Raw genomic sequence first — 23131 nt, 5'->3', positions numbered from 1 at the left:
TATTAATAGCTGCATCAGAACATCTGATAGGATGAAGGATGCTTGTTTTGGTATATCTAAACAGGATAATATAAATGAGAAGTGATAGGTAATATTCAATCCCCACTGTTGCATTTTTACATGTGATATAAAACATTTATTCTCTCTCTCTCTCTCTCTCTCTCTCTCTCTCTCTCTCTCTCTCTCTGTGTGTGTGTGTGTGTCCTTGCACAACTTTCCTCCATCTAGGACTGGCCTTGTGAGGTGACCTTTCCCAGGCAGCACTAGGATTGTGGGTTGGGAAATAGTCTGAAATTTGTAGCAATAGCTTTTAAAGTGTTGGCCTAGCTCTGTCTTTCTCAACCTTGGGCCCACAGATGTTGGACTACAACTCCCATTATCCTTGGGTAACAGGACCCGTGGTCAGGGATGATGGCAGTTGTGCTCCAGCAACAGATGGGGACCCGAGACTGAGAAAGGTTGGCCTGGTTTGTGTGTCATGGGTGTGGGAATGCACCATTTGGGTTGTGCTTCAGGTAGCAAAATGTCTTGGGCTGGTCCTACACTTCCCTGGTCCCTGTGCCCTGCAAAAAAGAAGCGAAGGACTAGAAGTAACTGAATTAAGACTCTTCCTCTGTCTAACCCTGACTCCATTTCCCACTGTTTCCGCTCTTATTTTCCTGGTGTTCCTGTTCCTTAGATTGCCAGCCCCTTGTAGGAGAGAGTGGTCTTCTTTGTACAGCACCATGCACATGATGGATGGTGCTATATAAATGAACAACAACAAAATCTATAGGCCACAACTGCGCCTATACATTTAAAGCAGGATCATACCACTTAGAACAGCCATAGCCTATTGATATCAGGTAGATGCCTTCATTGTACTCTTTTTGGCACCTGCTAAGTACACTTTTGTTTAGGCAAGCCAGATTTTTAGGAAGTTGGCATAGTTTATTGTTGTTTTAACTTTTTGCAAATTTTAAATTATTGTTGTTAATCCTCCTTGCTGATATTGTTTTTGTTTTACATTTTTTGCAAACTGCTTTGAGGGTGTGTTTTTTTACAAGCAATTTTATAAATAAATAAAATAAAAAATCTTCCCCTAAAGAAGTGTAATTTGTTAAAGATGCTGAGAGTTGTTAGGAGCCCCTATTTCCTTCAGAGACCTACAATCTTCAGAGTTGTTTAATGGTCAAGCCCTCTTCCTGGGGAAACTCTTAAGACTTGTAAATCTTCGAGGGAAATATGGGTCTCTTAACAACTCCCAGCGCACTTAACTTCAGTCCCCAGGATTCTCTGCGGGAAGCCATGACTGCTTAAAACTACTTTAAACGTATAGTGCAGATGGGGATTAGAGTCTGTTCTGATTCATAATATAGCAGTTAACAGATCAACAAAAGCCTAATGTCTTGCCAATATAATGTCCAAGTTTGAGGCTTCCCATAGGCAGTGGCAGAGCTTCATGCTCTGGCACCGGGGGGCGGAGAGCAGGCGGGGTGGGGCTGGTGCACATCCTGGGGGCGTGGTGTGCTGCCCACAGGGGCGTGGCACCCAGCACGGGTGGGGGGGCAGCCTCAATGGCACCCCCACTGGGATCGTGCTGCCAGGGGCGGTGCGCTCCCCCCACACTCCTCTTCCTCCGCCAGTGCCCATAGGTACCTGAGAGTTAGGAAGGTGGCCTAGACAAGTTTTTGGGCAGATATAGCAAGGCTCTTCTTAACAGAACTGTGTTTCGTTCTGTAACATTCACAATACAATTTATCCAAAATGTACTTCTGCATTTGCCTACGTGGGCAGAAGAAATTCTCCTCTTAACTAAAATTATAAGATTAGAATGTTTACATTTACAAACTCCTTTAAAAAAAAAGAAAAATGAATTGCATGACTTTGGGAGCATTAGATAGAACTGAGGCAACTTGTATTTATTAGTTGGTGGTGGCGGTATTTTTTTTTTAACACACTGGCAAAGTGATTTAACATGATTTGGCTCCTTTTCATCAGCATATTACTTGTCTGTTACCTGATGCTCCAACTCATTCATAATAATGGCTGCATGCCATGGCCAATCACTCTTCAGTGCATTGGCATAATTCTATGTGTGATGAGGAAAGGCATTGTACAGATGCAGCAGAGGCAATATATTTTCTCTTACACGTTTCTCTCAGTTGGTCTTGGGTCTTCATGTAGTGTGAGAAACCTGTTGGGAAGTAGACTTGTTTGGCTCACAGCAACCATTTTAGGAAGTCTGAGCTTTGATTAATTGGATTGCAGTGTCCTTCAACCCAGCTTTATATTTTCGCTCTAAGAGCGGTTACTGAATTCTAATTGTCAAGGACCTTTTGTCTTTTTTTCTTGTCGTTCCTAGAAAGCCTGTCCTATGTAAATGATGGTTTAAGGTCTTGATTAATAACACTTAAGGTTATAACTGTCTAGGTGTATTGCCACCCTGGGTTTCTTTAGGAGGAAAAGGGGACTATAAAATATATAAATACATATAGATATAGATATAGATATACGTGAGGTGTTGAGAATTAACAGCAGAATCCTCTTTTTATCTGCTAAAATAAGTCTGACTGAGGTAAGCGTGTACTGGATTGAAAGCTTAAATAACTTAGATGTAGAGATGAGGCAATTATGAGTCATCAATTTCTTTTAGTAAACAATTATGTACAGTGGTGCCTCGCCAGACGAAATTAATTTGTTCCGTGAGTTTTTTCGTCTAGCGAATTTTTCATCTTGCGAAGCACGGTGTCGGAAAAGTTTTGGAAAAGCTTCAAAAATCACCAAAAACCTCAAAAAGGCTACCACACCGCGTTCTATGAGTTGCTCCTCGAAGTCAAGTCGCAACTGTATTAACGGTGTTAAGAAAAAGGAAACAAACTTGCAAGACGTTTTCGTCTTGCGAAGCAAGCCCATAGGGAAATTCGTCTTGCGAAGCAGCTAAAAAACCGCAAAACCCTTTCGTCTAGCGAGTTTTTCGTCTTGCGAGGCATTCGTCTTGCGGGGCACCACTGTATCATAGGGATGTTTGGGTTCTTAGTTTGGTCCCCACAAGTGCTAACAGCACCATTTTAGTGTAACAGCACCATTTCAGTGTTCTTCTATCCATTCTGTAGACTCTCCCAATTAATTGTTCATGCAGCTTCCAGAATTTAAACTGTGTGTAGTTAAACTGCCCCCTGGTGCTCTATAGTCCATGGTCCTGCCCGTAATACTGAGGATGGAGAAAACCTTTCAGGGCAAGTGTCTTTATAACCTGCAATTCTCTGAATTATCAAGTACCTTTGCTTTGGGATGTGAAGAGAGAAAAAGTGGAGCATAGTACTCAATTTTGGGGTGTGAAAATTGGGGCCCCCAAATGTGGAATGGACCAATGGTCTCCATGGGATTGCAAGACTTTTGCACAAGACAGCTAGGAGAAAGAAAGAAAGGGCTCATAGTCTCTTCAAAATTGCAGAATACAGTCAAGGTTTTTTAATCTAGCCTGTTTTCATTGTAATAGCTCTGTACTATTTCCCCAAGAAGCTCAGGACTGCACACACTGGGTTACCCATTTAATTCTCTCATTCAGCAGTGAGGTTGTATATGTCAGACTGCAAGACTGTGTAAGTCTTGTGTTGCTTTCTTCGGTCCAATGAAGGCTCGTTACCTGTACTTTTAAACCAAACTGTTACAGAGTGAAAAAACACACATCATATTTGCCACCATTCTTCCTTTGGTGGATAATAAGAACCTTGTTTCATAAAGTTTTATGGTGCCGGATTTGAATAGCGGTTCCTTCAGACCATACTTGTCCTATGATATTTTTGTAAGGTCAACAAAAGTGCTTAGTACAATATGCTTCCGCCTTTAGTTTGCTTTGTCTCCATTTTATGAGTGAAGAATTCACCTTCGCACTGTTTTGAAGATGTCATTAGTGAAAAGTTTAAAGAGAAAACAGGGCAACGTTTTCACATACATTATGCCCTCTATACTGAGGAATTGGTAAGTTTGAGCTGTCAGCCAGAGTATAATTTGATTTTTTTTCCTAATTCACATTCCACTACAGTTATAATTAAAAAGAATATTAATCTGCACAAAGTACATGTACTTCAACACCCTTATTACTGCAGAACTTTGCAATAATTATGGAGTAACTTTAATCAGAAACTCTATGTTAATCCATGCTGGTGCAGCTCATTAAAATAATATGAACATGCAGTCTTTGAAAGTTCACAGTACATTTGTATTTGTGTTGCTTTGTTCTGTTTGCAGAATGAAGCTGCTCTACCTTATAGGTACAATGCTGTCCTGTGCAATAAATAAACCGTTTCCCCCAATACGGTATCTGGCAAAGAGCTACACAGCTGGAGTCTGTTCCTTCCCCTTCTTGTCTTACATAACAGAATGTACAAGTAGGTTCAGTTCCTCTGTTTGTTTCCGTCTTACAAAATTTATCTACCTACCTATCTCTGAACAGGCTCCCCCAACACTTGTCTCATATCCCTGTATTATGCAAGAGAATTTGTTTTAAAAACTCACATTAAATGTTGAAAATTATTTTCTTTTTAATTTCTCCCCCCTCCAATCCAAAATTAGATTTGAAGCTTAGAAAGTACATACCAAACTGTGGGACAGATGGCTGCTACTTCAACAATCCAGGAAACATTTCATAGGGAAAACCAACAAATGTAATCTGTGTGCCATCAATAATTCCTTACCAATTGTCTTCTGTATAGTTATGTTGGTAGAGACAGAAAAACCTGCAGATGTAATCAATCAGAATTTGGGCCAAAATATTAGGAGCCATGTTTACAACAACTAGCAGTAGTTCTAAGCTAGTGATTTTGAAATAAGTTCAGCTTAAGGCCTTTTATATGATATGTAGACATCCAAGCTGAGTCCTTTCTCTGGCATAGGATGGTGGTAATGTTGACACCTCTCTGCCATTAGTAATAAATATCATGCATTGTGTGTGGTGATGCACTGCCACAAAATTCAGTAGACTCTAATGGTCTGCTGCTGAAGTAAGTGTATGCCCCTAACTGTGGTGCTTGAAAAATCAGTCCCTTTTCATTTGGAAACTATTACTGAATGACACGCTCTCAGGTTATCTAACCATCATTTTATTGCCCTACTGCATAAGGAAAACAGACTTTCTTAGTCCATGAGGTCCACCTTATGTATGTATCTAGGCTACCTATAAAACTGCTGAGCCAGTATAAAAAGCCACTGCTTCAGACATTTACTCCCTCCTTCTCATAGTCACCCATTCCATTCTCTGTCTCTGAAAGATTCTCCCATCATCAGTCAGGAAGGACCAAGAGGAGCAAGAGGGCTAAATAAGATTTTAATCTGTGACTAAACTAATAGCTCCTTAAAACCCTGCAGACCATTTGCCCTTCAAGTTCTCTCTAATGTCTTGGAGAACATTTTTCAAAGTCCCTGATTGCCATGAGCATCCTTGATTGGAACCTAATGCTAAACTATCACTTTGTCCCTCATCACTTTCCCACCATTCCCAGTTTTCAGTTTCTCTCTCTCTCATTGCTCCTGGCTGCTAGGGGGTGGGGTGGTGGTAAAAATCCTTCAAATGTTTTCCTACTGTGTATTGGGGATGCATATCTTGTTGCCAACAGAACATTCTTGTTTTGCAATAGACGTTTATTCTGGTCCCATAAAGCCCCATAGACCAGGCATGGGTGCCTATGAACCTGTCATTCCTCCATAGTTGGTTTCATCTAGCTCACAGATCCCCATAAATTGCTTATTTCATCTTCAGAGAATGCATGAGTGGAAGAATGGTATTGCACCCACTAGCTGCACCCCTAAATACCAATGCAGTCAGTCTCCATGCCCACAGCAGCTACAAATTCAGCATCAGAGTCGAATTTCAGTCATGGAAATGTAAAGTTAATTATGGTGTGGATCACTGCGGCCAAAGCTCTAAGAATGGCCTTAGCTGCTGAACTAGCTGAAGCTAGAAAAAGATGCTCCATGTCTGTAGGGCTATCTGGGCCCCTAGTGACAGCTGAGTCAAGGCAATACTTCAAACTCTCTTGGAGCCAAACTGGATATGATCTAAACTGTATGAATACAATTACTGCATATATTTTTTTAAATGTTAAGTAACAGTATTGGAAAGCCTGAGAAGCCATGCCCCCACAACATGATTAAAATACCTCCCAAACATGCCCCTTTGAAGTGGAAGGGAACAGAGCCTCCAGTTGCCTCCAGGGAGGGGGGGGGAGGCAATTGAGACTAAATTCTTTAGTCTGCATTTTCCACAATAAAATTGATGTTTTGAACCAGTTTGGCATCCATAGTAGTAGCTGCAGCAACATCTTGTTCGCCCAAAGCCAATCTGGGTTTCAATAATAGTAATGTTCTTGCTTTATAAATATTGATTATGAGTTGCAAGATCATAATTTTTTAAGGAAAGCACTCCTGGTCAGAGGTTGAAAAAGCGAGAGCTAATATTACATTAACAGAGCTGTTTATTTGAAGCGTAACTTTGCTACAGTATGATTTAGATTCTTCTAGACAAGCCTGTTAACCTTCTCTTTTGGTCCCCTGGCACAATTCTGCCAAGGTTATTCCTTTACTTGCAGTCTTTTGTGAAATGAAATGTACTCTGTGCCCTGTTGCTTCCTAATCTTTTTCGGACATGGATTCATTCTTGAGATGCTTATTGGGAGCTTTTGTGCAATGGGGTTCTGTAGGAAACAGCGAGTTTAAAATAAAATGAGCATCTCCAGCAACTTTGCATTTGAAAAGCAATATAGTTGGAAAAGTTAGAGTGGAAAACTATTGTTATATCAAGCTGAAGCATTGTCATCTTTAGCCAAGTGGCCCGGGAACAAAGATGCTACAATCACCCTGGCTGCAGGCCAGTATTTCCCTGGTTTTGTATGGATGGAAATTGGAAGCATACCTTACTACTGCACCATAAAACATTAGACGTTCCCAATCTCCTCCTATGACAATGTGCAGGCATCCTCTTAGCCATCGTGAAGTAGACCCGTTAATATTGTCATTAGCTTTCCTGCCCTCATCTTTGCCCAACCAGTAAGAGATCAAGAATAAGTCAGGGAGGAGTTATATCATGATGCGGTGGGTCTGACCTGGCTAAAAGAATGGATCAAATTAGATGACTCGGATGTATTGGATTTAGAGGGAGTAGAGACGAGATTTGGATGGCATGCCTATCTAATAGATGAAAAAGTCAAAGTGCATAAAGGCTTCCTAGGGCATATAGTTAGAAAGTCTATATATAAAATATGGGAGAAATATAAAAGACTCCTAGAACCGAAAACTCCTTGGTGGGCATCGCCAGCAGAAATTGTCGCAGTGAAAAAATTAAATATGAAAGAAAACTGGGCTACCTATAAAATGGTATTAAAGGAAGAAAACGGAGAATTGGAATTAAAGGATTATACAGAAATTAAAGTTCATATTAGTGATTGGTTTCAATATATTCAAATTAAGTACAGATTAGCGAAAGACAAAAAGTTAGGATTTGAAAAAGAAATATCAAAATTCGATAAATACTTAATACAAGAAAAATCAAAAAATATATCTAAATTGTATAATTTGATCTTAGAGTGGGAAACAAAGGATGAATTGGTTAAAGCATCAATGATCAAATGGGCGCAAGATATTGGGAAAAATATTATGTTTGAACAATGGGAAAAATTGTGGAAGGAAGAAATGAAATTCACTATGTGTTATATATTGAAAGAAAATTATCTCAAAATGCAACACAGATGGTATTTAACACCTGAAAGAATAGCAAAAATGAATAAAAATTGTAGCGATGTCTGCTGGCGATGCAACACTGGAAAAGGTACTATGATACATATATGGTGGAATTGTTTAAACATCAAACAATTTTGGGAAACAGTATATAACGAAATGAAAAAAATGTTCAGATATTCATTTAGGAAAACACCAGAAGGTTTTTTTATTGGGAATAGTACCAGGAAGCCTAAAGGAAGAAGACAAGACCTTATATTTATACGCAACAGTAGCCGCAAGGCTATTGAGTGCGAAAAATTGGAAGTGGTACTGTACCAACAAAGATAGAGTGGCTTGCCAAATTATTGGAGTACTACAATATATCCAAAACAATGGGAGAAATTGGAAGGATCTCAAAAGAGAAGGCAGGCAGGGACTGGAAGGTGTTTAAAAGATACTTGCAAAACTATATCGAAAAATCAGAACTCCTATTAGAATAAACAAGTTTCATTTCAAATATTGGAATACTAAATAAGATGGATAACAATGTCTAATAGAAAAAGAAATATGAAATTGGGTTAAAGGTGTGTGAAAGAAAGTAATAGAAGTAGAAAGAAATTGCAATTGAGTAGATTGGAAGTCTAACACAAAGGGTGAGGGGTGGTGGATGGTGATGGGAATTATCTGTGGGATTGAGTGTAGGTATGTTGTATGTATGTAGGTATGTTGTATGAAATGTATGTTTGTATGTGTATTAATGTTGAATTATTTTAACAATAAAAATTATATATATATTAAAAAAAGAGATCAAGAATAAGTCTGCGCTTTCTGGGCAATGGATGATGCTTCTGGGATTCTCTGAGGATTAAAGGAGGATTACAGTGATAGTGTAAATTATATCAGGGAATCCCAGTGTGGCCTTGCTTCCTGCCTTAGGATATTGTTGCTGTCTTACATTGACAGAAAGAAGGACAAATATTGCATGGGGCCATATTCTTTCTACTGGGCATAGCCAGCTTCAACTCTTCTTGCAGAACACAGAGATCCCTTAGCACAGGGGTCAGCAAACTTTTTCAGCAGGGGGATGGTCCACTGTCCCTCTGACCTTGGGGGGGGGCGGACTATAATTTTTTTTGGGGGGGGAAATGAACAAATTCCTATGCCCCACAAATAACCCAGAGATGCATTTTAAATAAAAGGACACATTCTACTCATATAAAAATACACTGATTCCTGGACCATCCATGGGCCGGATTTAGAAGGCGATTGGGCCAGATCTGGCCCCCGGGCCTTAGGTTGCCTACCCATGCCTTAGCACGTAGTTTGGGAATCACCTCTGCAATTGTAATTTCTATATAACATTTACTGGGGCAAATATTTTGTCTTCATTGTTCTGATGTTTGTCCTATAAATGTCTGTCAAACCTGGTTACAGCTGCTTCCTTAATTGGTGCTTTCTAGAAAGAACATTGTCCCAAGTAAGGAAATGACTGTCATTTAGAATGTGTTGATTTATACGTATTCTCCTAGGATCAACCCTTAAGTGCCTTCAGTGTATTGAATCACATGTTCTGTCCCATATGGACCATTTCCTGAAGTCAGATTATACCTCAAGCAGCACGTCTGCATCTGGGTAGTTAACAGTAGTTTAAAGAAGGGGACAGCATGGGTATTTTAATTTGCAGACCAACTGGATGGGGTATGTTGATTTCAAAATACGTTATTTTACAAGTATGCTAACCATGTAGCAGCTTTGGTTTCCTTTAGTAAAGTTAGTGTAGGCCAGATTCTCAGGTTTTCAAAGATGCCTGTGCTTAGACCATACAGGAAAATTCAATTGGCCTTAGTTTATAACCTTTATACACACTTTCAAGAACACTGAGATCCAGTTCTGACCTCACTGTGAGAACTGATGTTACAGGGAACCAGGCAGAGGGCCTTCTTGGTAGTAGCACCCGCCCTGTGGAACTCCCTCCCATCATATGTCAAGAAAATAAACAACTATATGACTTTTAGAAGACATCGGAAGCAGCTCTGTATAGGGAAGTTCTTAACATTTGATGTTTTATTGTGCTTTTAATAATTTATTGGGAACCACCCACAGTGGCTGGGGCAACCGAGTTGGATGCGTGGCATATTATTATCATTATCATTTGATGCAGACACCTTGTGTTGATAAAACATTTTGCCCAAGGCCTCTCTATCAGACCACTTGGACTCTCTGTAAACCCCACCCCTCCCCAGGCCACACTGTGGGTGGTTTTCCTGCACAGGGTTACCAAGCCAAGGTGGCACAAAATTGAGAAAATCTATAATTGAGAAGATCCATTTTGGGGGCACCAAATTTTGGCCTCACTCATATTACCAAAGTTTGCCCCTGCCAGGACACTTTCACTACTCCTGCACTCTGCCTGACTGGAATGTGTCCTTGAACCATGATAACTCCTCTTGATTTCCTTGCCCCCTCTGACCATTGGCATTTGATGCCACCAAAAGTTTTCTTGCTGGAGAATATAGCTCTCAGGCTGAAATGTTTATACCTGCTTCCTATTTACTGATTTTTTGTAGAGTTTACCCTGTTCCCTTGGTTGGTTATTTCATAAAAGTTACTTTAGTATTTTTTCCATAAAGTGGAAACAATTTATTCATGCTGCTTAGTACTTTGAACAGTCACCCTGGAGCACTTAGCAGAAAGTGCAGGCTTACTTGGTTGCTTGAAAATCTACTGCTGTATACTCCTGAAGCCAAAGGTTTTGTTCATGAACTTTGCGCGCATTCATAAATTGTGCATAGTGGGTTTTTTTCCTTCTTCCCCAGAGTTGTGGGGGAAAGCATAAAAACCTTCTCCCAATGTTCATTTATTTCTTTGTACATGAAACTGGATAAAGGAGAAAGCAAATCTAGCTATGAGTGTCCAGTACATTTTTTAAAAAAGAAATAAATATGACTGCCTTTCTCTTGGGCTCAGTGGTATTTTGTGCCAGTTTTCTGTGCTGCAAATTATCAGAACAAGGATTGTTCTGGACTTTTCCACCTAGTGTGGCATTTCTATGTAACTTTTTTTTTAAAATATTCTTGCACAGCTCCTGAATCAGTGCTTTTTGGTGCAAGATCATCAACTTTTATGTCAGGTTTAACAAATTGTCTCAGCGTGAGGCTGCTTGCCAAGGAGGTGCCAGATTTATTTTAGAGAGAAATCAATCAGTAATTTTTAGTTCCTCTTATCTCTCTATCTGGGATCATTGCCTCAGCAAGGTCATCAGCTAGGTTACAATTTAGATTGTGTTGATGTTTTGGTCACACCAGATGGCTGGTAAAGTCCACCTTACAGGTGTAAGTTGTAAGTTGTACTGATTCTGCTTCAAGGGCAGTGAGGGTCACACAGGGTGTGCTTATATACACTTGCTGCAGTGATAGTTGGCTCCAGATGTATTGCCTTTGCCTTGCCTTGATGCTGAATCAGAGGTGATGCAGAATGAGGAGAGAGATCTATGAAATATTTTTCAGGATCCCGATACAAGCAAATAGTCAGACAACATGATTTGTTTTGGTTAGTGAAAATCATATGTTTACAGAGTTTCTGCTCATTTCCCACTGCAATCCTCAACCCCTACCAACAATAAAATATTAATGTAAGAAAAGAACAATGTGGACCTGACTGATTAACAGGTCAAATTATGAATATGTCTCAAAGATACTGTACAGAAGCTACTAATTATGCTATATTTGCTAGATGATTAGTAGGGTGTGTGTGTCAAAATTTGTTCAGTGCATCATCACCAAAGAAGGGTGGAAACGTTAATGCCAAATTGTTCAGTATAGGAACCTTTTGCCAGAATAAATTTGAATATAATATACCTGAAACTGGATTTAGAATCAATATATTCTAGGCTTCGGAATGTTTAGTGCTGGCTACTTGTGATGATCAATGATCTTATTTTATATTAACTTTTAACTTCTATTAATTTGGTGTGAGGAAATGCTTTCTTAAATAGTAGAGCTGCATGGATCTTTGATGTAGGTGGTGTATAATAAAAGCACCAGAGAAGAGAGTCTATACCAGGGGTCAGCAAACTTTTTCAGCAGGGGGCCGGTCCACTGTCCCTCAGACCTTGTGGGGGGCCGGACTTTTTTATTTTGAAAAAATAAATAAATGAACGAATTCCTAAGCCCCACAAATAACCCAGAGATGCATTTTAAATAAAATGACACATTCTACTCATGTAAAAACACACTAATTGAAAATGTAAGAGGAGCCCCGCTGGATCCTTCTATGCCCAGTATCCTGCTCTCACAGTAACCAAACAGATACCTGTGGGAAGCTCACATGCAGGACATGAGTGCAACAACAACCTCCCCACTTGTGTTTCCCAGCAATTCATATTCAGTTACATACTATCTCTGACACTGAAACATAACTACTGATAACCTTATCCTCCTTTAGTCTAAACCCATACTAAAACCATCTAATTTGGTCACCATCACGGCATTTTGTGGTAGCAAATTCCATAGTTTAACCATGCACTATGTGATGAAATACTTGATTTTGTCTGTCCTGAATCTTCTAATATCTTCACTGAATGACCCCAAGTTCTAGTCTTACGAAGGAGACTTTTTCTACACCATGCATATTTTTATACAGGCAAGTTGCACCTTACACTTACTATAAGTACACAATTGCAGCTATATAAGTGTCACTGAAAACAAGTGATTTCTTTTTAAAATAATAATGCTGTGGAAATGCCATGTGCAAGGGAAAAGGGGGGCAGGAGAGCGGGGGGAAATTGGGCCAGCAATCCCAGCAGTCTTTGTGGGAGTGTTTGGGCGTGGTTGGGGAATTGATGGAGTGTGAAGAGAGAGCGGAGGAGGAAGCAGAGAACTTTGGAGGTAGTTGGAGAGGGAGAGATTTGCAGAGGAGTTTGAGAGACAGTGGAGGAGGTGGTTTGAGATGGTGATCAGAGGAGGCTGGAGAGACTTGCAGAAGAGTTTGGAGAGACCATACAATGTAATGCTTGATGAGCTCAAGAGACAACAGCGGCAGCTGCCAATCACCACGTTTGTCACAAAAAAGCCACCAGTAGCAGCACTAGATGTGCCCATGCAACCTGCCTCTGGATCTGAACCATAGCACACCCAAGCACTTCTTTTGGCTATTGGTCAATCACCCTTGTCCTCTTATCATCCCCTGAAGCTTCATCCAGTGATGAAGAGGAGAAGGAAGACTAAGAGCCACATTCATCCCTCATATAAGTACAGTAGGGTTTTTAAATGGCTTTTGTAGGTTTCATTCAGGCTTTACAGTACGGGCCACATGATCTCCTGCAATGATTTTGCAAAGTTTTTTGCAGATAAAATCACTCAGATTCGGGAAGAAGTAGACTCCACCGTGGGAGCAGGGCCAGGGCGGGAGAGTGCTAGAGTCCTGTCTAGTCAAGTTGTGTGGGATCAATTCCAATCTGTTACCTCCGAGGATGTGGACAGGCTGCTTGGACGAGTGAAGCCAACCACCTGTCTCCTGGATCCTTGCCCATCCTGGCTTATAAAAGCGAGCCGGGAAGGGCTGGGCGATGGGCTCTGCGGGGTGGTGAATGCTTCCCTCTGTGAGGGAGCCTTCCCAGACCCACTGAAAGAGGCGGTTATTAAACCGCTTCTTAAAAAACCATCTTTAGATGCGGCCACGATGGCCAATTATCGCCCAGTCTCAAATCTTCCATTCTTGGGCAAGGTGATTGAGCGAGTGGTTGCTGAACAACTCCAGGCACGCCTGGTAGAAGCGGACCATTTGGATCCCTTCCAGTCGGGATTCAGGCCTCATCATGGGACTGAAACAGCCTTGGTCGCACTGGTTGATTATCTCTGGCAGGCTAGGGACAAAGGTGAGAGCTGTTTCCTAGTTCTGCTGGATCTCTCAGCGGCGTTTGATACCATCGACCATAACATCCTTCTGGACCGTCTTGAGGGGCTGGGAGCTGGGGGCACTGTCATACAGTGGTTCCGCTCCTTCCTCCTGGGCCGTGTTCAGAAAGTGGTGGTGGGGGATGAGTGTTCAGACCCCTGGGCACTCACTTGTGGGGTGCCTCAGGGTTCTGTCCTCTCCCCCATGCTTTTCAACATTTACATGCAGCCACTGGGAGAGATCATCAGGAGGTTTGGGCTGGGTGTTCATCAGTATGCGGATGATACCCAGCTCTACCTCTCTTTTAAATCAGAACCAGTGAAGGCGGTGAAGGTCCTGTGTGAGTGCCTGGAGGCGGTTGGAGGATGGATGGCGGCTAACAGATTGAGGTTAAATCCTGACAAGACAGAAGTACTGTTTTTGGGGGACAGGAGGTGAGCAGGTGTGGAGGATTCCCTGGTCCTGAATGGGGTAACTGTGCCCCTGAAGGACCAGGTGCACAGCCTGGGAGTCATTTTGGACTCACAGCTGTCCATGGAGGCACAGGTCAAATCTGTATCCAGGGCAGCTGTTTACCAGCTCCATCTGGTACGTAGGCTGAGACCCTATCTGCCTGCAGACTGTCTTGCCAGAGTGGTACATGCTCTGGTTATCTCCCGCTTGGACTACTGCAATGCGCTCTACGTGGGGCTACCTTTGAAGGTGACCCGGAATCTACAACTAATCCAGAATGCGGCAGCTAGACTGGTGACTGGGAGCGGCCGCCGAGACCATATAACACCGGTCTTGAAAGACCTACATTGGCTCCCAGTACATTTCCGAGCACAATTCAAAGTGTTGGTGCTGACCTTTAAAGCCCTAAATGGCCTTGGTCCAGTATATCTGAAGGAGTGTCTCCACCCCCATCGTTCTGCCTGGACACTGAGGTCCAGCTCCGAGGGCCTTCTGGCGGTTCCCTCACTGCGAGAGGCCAAGTTACAGGGAACCAGGCAGAGGGCCTTCTCGGTAGTGGCGCCCGCCCTGTGGAACGCCCTCCCATCAGATGTCAAAGTGATAAACATCTACCTGACATTCAGAAGACATCTGAAGGCAGCCCTGTTCAGGTAAGTTTTTAATATGTGACATTTTAGCGTATCTTTCATCTTTGTTGGAAGCCGCCCAGAGTGGCTGGGGAAACCCAGCCAGATGGGCGGGGTACAAATAATAAATTATTATTATTATTATTATTATTATTATTATTATTATTATTATTATTATTATTTATTATTTCCCTATACACATGATGACCAGGAACATACCCCCCATGTAAGATCTGAGTTACCTGTATATCTCTATTATTACATTTTTTTTCTAAATTAAAAGGGAAATTGCTCCAGCCCTTGATCATTTGGGTTACCCTTTTACAAAATATTTTCCAGGTTTGCAATGTGCTTTTGAAGCAAGGCCACCAGAACTGTACGACCAGAACTATACACAGTATTCCAAGTACAGTCTCACCATATATTTGAATAATGACATTATGACATTGGCAGTTTTATATTCAATCCCTTTCTTAATCATCCCCAACACAGAATTCACCCTTTTCACAGCTGCTTGACATTGGTCTAGGTGCATGTGTGGTATGACTTGGCATAAGGCAGCTTCCTATGTTCCCAAATTATTATGATTATTTGTTAATGGATTTATGTGACAAATTTGTATACTGCCTCCACCAAATGGTGTTATTTTATCACAGAGATAAATAAAAAGTAATATAAAAAGTAAAAAAAATAATAGTATTAACCTGGCTGGTGCAGTTCTTTGCTATTGAAAATGCAGATCTCACAAATGAACATGCACTGAATGCATGCTTGCTCATTCTCCTGGTCTCTACTTGTCCTCCTATGCAGCCATTGGGTAGAATCTGGGACAAGGAAGCAGGGAATGGAGAGAGAGAGAGAGAGAGAGAGAGAGATAGATCCCGTATTTCTTTCAATTCACACTGTCCCACCTGCATGACAAGATAACACTGCCATCCTGATAGACCTATTAAATCTGTGATCAAAGGGTGACCTCCAAACCATCCTAAATATCTTCACAGAAGCTTACTAAAAGCTTGGCCTATCACTCAACATCCCCAAAAACCCCCAAGAAGCACAAAACAATTCCTCTGCAGCACTACAAATCCAACTCAATGGTGTAATGTTGGAAAGTGTCAATCACTTCTCCTACCTGGGCAGTTATCTTTCCACAAGGGCCAACACTGATGCTGAAATCCAGCATCGCCTGAACTCTGAGAGTGCAGCTTTCTCCCAACTGAAGCACAGAGTGTTTGAGGACCAGGACATTTTCAGGGAAACCAAAATGCTTCTTTACAAAGCTATTGTACTACCAACCTTACTGTATGCTTGTGAAACATGGACCACTTATAAATGCCATCTCCAACTCCTTGAAAGATTCCATTAACGGTGTCTCTGGAAATTTTTGCATATCACTTGGGAAAACAGGCGAACTAATGCCAGTGTACTGGAAGAAGCAAAGATCACCAGTGTTGAAACAATGATTCTTCAACATCAACTTCGTTGGACTGATCATGTTTTGATGCCTGATTATCGTCTTCCAAAGCAACTACTCTATTCTGAACTTAAAAATTAAAAGCGTAATGCTGGTGGTCAACAAAAGAGGTTTAAAGATTCTCTCAAGACAAATCTTAAAAAATGTAGTATAAACACCAACAACTGGGAAACACTGGCCTGCGAGCGCTCCCATTGGAGAACAGCCTTTACCAAAGGTGGCATGGACTTCGAAGACGCTCGGTCAGCACATTTCTCCCTTTCATCCTAAGAGAAAGGCGTGTTTAGCAAACAGTCACTTATGGACTCACGGTTAAGACCGTGTTCATGGAAAACAATCTTACTTGGCTACAAGTGATCACCAAAGAAGATTAAATCTGTGCCAGTCATGAATGACATCATGGAGCTACTAAATTATGCCTTCACCAGTTGACATATCTTATTAGCATTTAAACTGAGAGTATTGGGGGTGGAGACAAGGGAAAAATATTGGCGATAATCTCTTTTCCCAGGAAATGACAGGCTACTCACTATGGAATCATGACATACACTTATATCCAGCAATCCTGTCTTTCCTTGCTGGCTCCCCAAATGGAACGTGCAGCAGTAACTAGGTCAAGCAGGCCAGGATAATAATAGACATTGGTGAAGTTACAGCAACAAAAATTGTTTTCAGCATAAGATGCTTATTACCGTTCTTATTTCACATCTCTGTTTGGGAAGAAGATGGTTTTAACAAAAAGCAAGCAGATTAATGGACAAACTACACATATTGTTAGCCACATAATGCAGTTTGGCATTACATGCATAATTTGTTCCTGTGTATAATTATTTTAACAAGAGGGAGCACTTACAAAGGGAAGATCAGGACCAGGGCTAGCAAATGATCTGCGTGGAGGGGAGCTAGCTCTTTCCTACCACACAATGATCCCAATCAAAATGGTACCCCCAGAAGCTGCCCTGGAATGGAGGCTTACCTCCTGGAGCTAAAAGCAAGTTTTTTTAAAAAAATAATTTTTATTAATTTACAACAAAAACATACAACAGTTTCACATCCAATTTTTCACAAAATGTTTCTTTTCTGGACTTCCTTCAGCTTTTCCGTAAATCGTCCATAGTCATTATTTAGGTTACGCATTCCTTAAGTTTGTATTGTCATTATTTAATCCTTTCCCTTTCTATTCCCTTTTAACAATACTTCTAAAATTTCACGGTGCTTCTTTAAATCCCTCTAGCGTTATCTGTCCCTCACTTATACATTCCAGGTATTCCGCAAATTTTCCCCAGTCCTCGATGAACTTTTGGTCTCTTAGGTATCTGATCTTCCCAGTCAATTTGTCCAACTCAGCATAGTCTAACAGCTTCATTCTCCAAGAGCTAAAAGCAAGTTTTGGGGGGTTGTGGTGTTTTTGTTGGGACCGCGGTGTGAGTGGGTCATGCAAAAGGGTTAAACTCCTCCTCTCCATGCACTGCGGTACAGATCCCGAGTGTCCCCCTTGCCACCACGGCTGCTGCTTACAGTTCTAAAAATGATACACACAATGCCAAAATATACATTTAACATCACTTGTACTTTAGCCCTAAGCTGATGGTATGACTGGAATTCAAACTGAAACACCAAAAATCCTTTGCTTCTCTTACTTTCTAAAAAAATAATTATAATGGAGCTAACATAACAGAATGCATCAAATTCATAGATACTTTAAATATCTCAGACACTGCCCATTCAACCCACTCTCTTAGTGCTTAATTTTTAAGATGAATTGTGCTGGAGCTGTCTATATTTCCTCCTGTCATGGAAGTCACCATCCTTAATTGGTGAAAAATACACAGCACTGACAGTAAAACACTCTGCACAAACTACTCTTTATTATTGCTGCACCCAAGCAACAGAAAGCAAGTTTAGGAGCTTTGTTACTGTATTGGGAAGATCTGCCACATGTGAAGCTGCCAAGTGTGATTTAGCAGTGTCTGATGGTATTTTTCTGTGATTAATAAGTAATATATTCCTGCCTACTTTCACCATTGTTAACTTATGGAACATTTGTTCCTGCTTTTAACTGCCAGAGTCTTCAAGCAGTCACAAAATTTGGTCTCAAATACATTTTTTTAAATGATACATTTTAATGACTACTATGCTGAGCTCTGGGATGCGGGTGGTGCTGTGGGTTAAACCACAGAGCCTAGGACTTGCTGATCAGAAAGTCGGCGGTTCGAATCCCTGTGACGGGGTGAGCTCCCGTTGCTCAGTCCCTGCTCCTGCCAACCTAGCAGTTCGAAAGGACATCAAAGTGCAAGTAGATAAATAGGTACCACTCCGGCGGGAAGGTAAACGGCTTTTCTGTGTGCTGCTCTGGTTCGCCAGAAGTGGCTTAGTCATGCTGGCCACATGACCCGGCAGCTGTACGCTGGCTCCCTCGGCCAGTAAAGCGAGATGAGCGCCGCAACCCCAGAGTCAGCCACAACTGGACCTAATGGTCAGGGGTCCCTTTACCTTTACCTATGCTGAGCTCTAGGAATACTTGTCTCCCACTGCCACTCTGTTATTTACACAAGAGTTCTGTGATGTAGGTTAGGCAGAGACCAAGGTCACCCAGTGAACGTCATAGCAGATCTGAATTGGAGTTTTCCCAGTCCTGGACTAACCCTGTAACCACGACAACATACCGACTCTCAGTTGACTGGTTCTCACATTGCTAGTAAATAGAGAAAAAAGCTAATTTGGGCTGCTGTTATGGCACTTGGGGTCACTGCATCCCCCAGTGACATGCAACATGCGGGAGTATCATGAGGCTTCATCTTGCTTTCCCCTTTTATCTGACTTGAGTTACATGGATAGATGCTTGTGGTTCTGTGTCAAGATAAATGCTTGCTCCTAAATAAATCTTAGGAATAATGTTACAGCAATGTATGACCTGCCTTACTGCGTCCAAATAGTAGTGACATTTCTCCTGGACATGCAATATTGCTAGGTCTTGCTTCAAACACCACGTTTAGAGCAATGGGATGCTAGGGCCTAATATGTACCCTGAGAACTGCCTAAAAGCTTCTCCCAGTCACAGGTGCCGCCTGCGTAACATGAGGGGATAGCGCTCTCTCTGTACATGCTCAGAGGAACCCTCGTTGCTACTTCGAAGCCTTGGGATTGGGTGCTGGGTGCTAAACTCCGACCAGCCCTCGCTTGCTGCTTCTGTTTCCCCAACCACCTGAGCCTCTTCCCGCCTCAACAGCAGGAGGAAGCTGCCTCGGCGTTTCCCCCGAGGAGAGCGCGAGCCCGCTCGTTTCGCGGCAGGGTTCCCTTTCCCCCTCCCCCGCCTGCCCTCCCTCCCTCTGTCCCGGCTTTTCCACACAGCCCAAGACTGGCGGAGGGAATGCCAGAGCGCAGGAAGACGAGCGCGGCAGCAGGGGGAGAGCTTGGAGCAGCAGCATAAGCGCCGCGCGCGCGGTTGGTGGAATCCCCGCGCGCTGCCGCTGCCTGTGAGGAAAAGAGCGGCTCCCTTTTATCCTCTCTGAGGTGACTTAGCAACAGCTGCTGCTGCAGCAGCAAGCAAGCATCCGCGCGCCCTCCCGCCTCAGCTAGTCAGCGCCAGCAGCGGCGGCGGCTTGACTTCTGAGGCGCGCTTTCTCTCCTCAGTCGCCACCTCAGGTAAGACGAAGGGAACTTCCCGCGCTGCCTCTGTCTGTTCGTCACGCTGTGAAGCACTCTTTTCTTTCTTTCTTTTAATGGTGTGTGTGCTTTCATTATCTTTGTGTGTTGTTCTCCAACGGGACCTCTTTCTCCAGCCTCCTATCCTCCTGTTGCAGGTGCTTCTGGCTGGCGCCTTCTTTTTTCCGCAGGTTTTTTCCGCCCCCCCCCGCCAACCCCCGAAAGGTGCTCCTGCCGGGCTTTGTCGTAAGGTGACCTTGAGCTGCTAGGTGGGCTTTTCAGGCGGCGGGGCCGGGATTCGCAGTGCGACTCTGGCGGGGTGGCCCGGCCAAGTGAAGGGCACAGGGGAAGGACTCTGGACTTGGTCCGGGGAGGCTGGAGAGGAGGCGAAGATGCCTGGAAAGGGCGCTCTGGACCAGCCTGCAGCCAGCACGTCCCGAGCTCTGCTGGGAAGCTGCTCTCTGGGAGACCCAGGCTGTTCTCCTCAGGATGCTGACCTGGGGCTGGGGGTCCTCAGAAACCAGTGGGGCTTGCTTCTGAATAAGCATGAATAGGACTGAAGGGTGGAAACCTCTGAAGTCTAGGGATGGAGGTGGGGAGATGTGGTTAAATTTATGCAACAAATGTGTGTGTGTGTGTGTGTGTGTGTGTGTGTGTGTGTGTGTGTGTGTTTAAAGGAAAAAGCCAAGCGCCTCAGAACATGTTGCACAAGGAGAAATGGTAAGGGACTTTTCATGTCATTGGGTGACTGGAACAATATGGAAACTCTGGAAGGGCAAGGATGCAATTCCCCTTGAGAAAATGCCTTTGGATGGATACACCAGGAGAGCTGTAGCTAATTCAAGGCTGCCCTTAATTTTATAAGCACCAACTGGGTTGATAATGGCAGGGTTCTTCTAGGGAAGGGAATTTCCAGATGGCAACATCTCCCCGGCCCAGTTTTTGAATGGATTGTTGTTACTTTAAGGCAATTTGTGAGCCTGGCAAATAAAGGCATTTCAGGAGCTTAACCTTAGTAGCTGATCAAGTGGCATTAGAGCAAAACAATTTAGAAATATTTTTAAAGAATCGTTAAGAGTTTTACAGGCTGCCATTCTTCGATGGGAGTAAGAGAAGCAAACGCACAGTTATTGCAGGCTGGGACTATCTCTTGCTCGCAAGGTCAAGAACAAAGTAAAACTTTGTCATGGAAACATTATGTTCTGTTCCCTGTTTCTCAGTGCAACTGTATGCAATAAACGAAGAATGTAAAAGTGGCTAATGAGGCATCAAAACAGTGTATTGCATTACAGCTTAGTTCACTTCTGCAGTAAGTAAACCTGGCGCTGCCTTTCAGTGTGGTACAGTGGACCAGGGTGAGCTCATTTCAAATCTCTATCCAGCCAGAAAACTCTTCAAGTGACCTCTCTCTTTCTCTCATCTACCTCACAGGGTTGTTGTGAGGATAAAATTAATTTGAATTACTTGGAGGATGTGGGAATGGTTTTGTAAGCAAATTGTATGGAACAGTATTGGCTTGCATTGACAAATCAGTAACCAAATTGGAAATTCACACATTTTCTCACCTTTTCCATTGGCACATCTTATTCTTTGTGACTCCATGTTCAAAATACTGCTCTGTCAATAAAGGAATGTCTTTTAATGGATATTGCACTTTGGAAAGAACTGTGATAATACTTGCCTTGTATAGAAAAATTGTAATAAAAGCATACTTTTTAATTAGTAGTTGCAGAACTGGAGCTGTTGCCCCCCCCCATTATATGCATATAATGTATATTCTCATTTTGAGAAATGAGTGGATTGCATTTAGGCATTCCCCTCCTTAATGTAGTATTTGGTTTTCAATATATAAATATACTGTATTCTATATCAATACTTAAAAGTTTTATTTTAAAGCCCTGTATGAATTACTCTTTAAATGCAGTTTATAAAGGACTACATCTATGCTATCCATTATTTTTGAATTCTAGTAAAATATACTGCTGGAACTAACACTACCTGAGCTTCATTTTTCAAGGGTAGTATTCATTCAAGAATAATCTGTGGAAATGTGTACTTTTATACCAAACCTGGCCTAACTTCTCTAGGCTCCATTGGAAGAATGTGGTATCTATGTGTAGAAGCACTACCAGTTCCCTTTCCCCTCTAGCTACACAATGACTAGTCCTTTTGAAGGAAGGATGGCTGCTTAAGATGGTGACAGGAACATAGGAAGCTGCCTTATACTATGTCAGACCAATGGTCCATCAAGCTCAGTATTGTCTACAGTTACATAGGATCATAGAATTGTAGAGTTGAAAGGGATGACCCTGATGGTCATCTCGTCCAACCCACTGCAATGCAGGAATCTCAACTAGCTCATGGATTTCAGCTGGAGTGTCTTTCCTAGTCCTACCTGGAGATGCCAGGAATTGAATCTGTGACCACTTGCAAAGTAGATTCTCTGCTACTGAGCTATGTCCCCTCCCTTCCCTGCTCCATCCTGCCTAGGGAGCAAATGATGTCCAGAGATAGTTGGCCCCTCTTTCACTGAGCTGAAACAAGGGCTGAACATAGACAATCAACTTATAACTTCAGATATATGGATATATTTCCTAACTGTATTTATAGCAGTACGGGCAACAATTAATAATTTTGAACTATTTTGTGGTTTCTATTGTTTCTGACTAGTTGTGTTCATCTCTTGCTATGATGTAAAGGTATTACATACATTTTGTCACTACTTTTGCTATTAATGGCAGTATGGTCTTAAAAGTCTACTGATAATGTTGTATGTATCATATTCTAATTCCTTTATGCAATATTTATAAACAGTTTTCTTATGCACAACTGGATGTTGCTATTTCTTTTTAATCAGTCGTGCCTCTTCTATGCACATGTGCTCACTACTCCAACAAGAGGAAGAAGAGAACCTTTCCCCTGCCAATTCCATTACATATTAAAATCAAGATTAATAACTGATTTACGTGCCCTTATTATAAAACAGAATAACTAATGGGACTTCATAGATCACAATATAGGGTTGTATCCAATGAGATAATTGCATTTGGGTGTGTTTGTGGAGTGGACTAAGAGAGAAAGGGGAAGTTCTGGTGTGCTCTCAGAAGTTGTTACATGTGCAGTTATTTAGTATCCAAATATGCTAACACAGAAATAAAAGGTAACAAAACCAGAATATCTCACAAACGGTGTGTGTGTGTGTGTAAAGATACACAAAACATGATATTGTGAAATTTGAAAAGAATGGGAAAAAGCAGGGAAGATTGCTTAAAATGTTCTTCTTTCCAGTCATGAAATTCTGTAGCCTGGAGGAATATCTTCAGTGTTGTTATTCATGGATCAC

The 23131-nt window shown here is 42.1% G+C and overlaps 1 protein-coding gene and 1 long non-coding RNA gene across 13 annotated transcripts in view; one reads left to right on the top strand and one right to left on the bottom strand.

Moving 5' to 3' along the window:
* LOC308577287 overlaps positions 1-23131 on the bottom strand; it is a 397406-nt gene that overhangs the window by 120189 nt on the left and 254086 nt on the right. The window lies entirely within an intron of this gene.
* Positions 19545-23131, top strand: part of ATP2B2 (ATPase plasma membrane Ca2+ transporting 2) — a 368316-nt gene continuing 364729 nt past the window's right edge. For 6 of the 12 annotated variants that reach the window (XM_081176143.1, XM_081176141.1, XM_081176156.1 and 3 more), the window contains exon 1: positions 19547-19788. The gene's annotated coding sequence lies outside the window, so the exon portion shown is untranslated. Of the gene's footprint in view, positions 19789-23131 lie in introns of all 12 variants that reach the window. The other 6 variants (XM_081176142.1, XM_081176144.1, XM_081176146.1 and 3 more) reach the window with 3 other exon arrangements.

Source organism: Podarcis bocagei, assembly GCF_964188305.1.
Source record: "Podarcis bocagei genome assembly, chromosome: 2".
Taxonomy (NCBI): Eukaryota; Metazoa; Chordata; class Lepidosauria; order Squamata; family Lacertidae; genus Podarcis; species Podarcis bocagei.
Note: the sequence above shows the minus strand (reverse complement) of the source record. Positions and strands in the feature narration are given on the sequence as shown.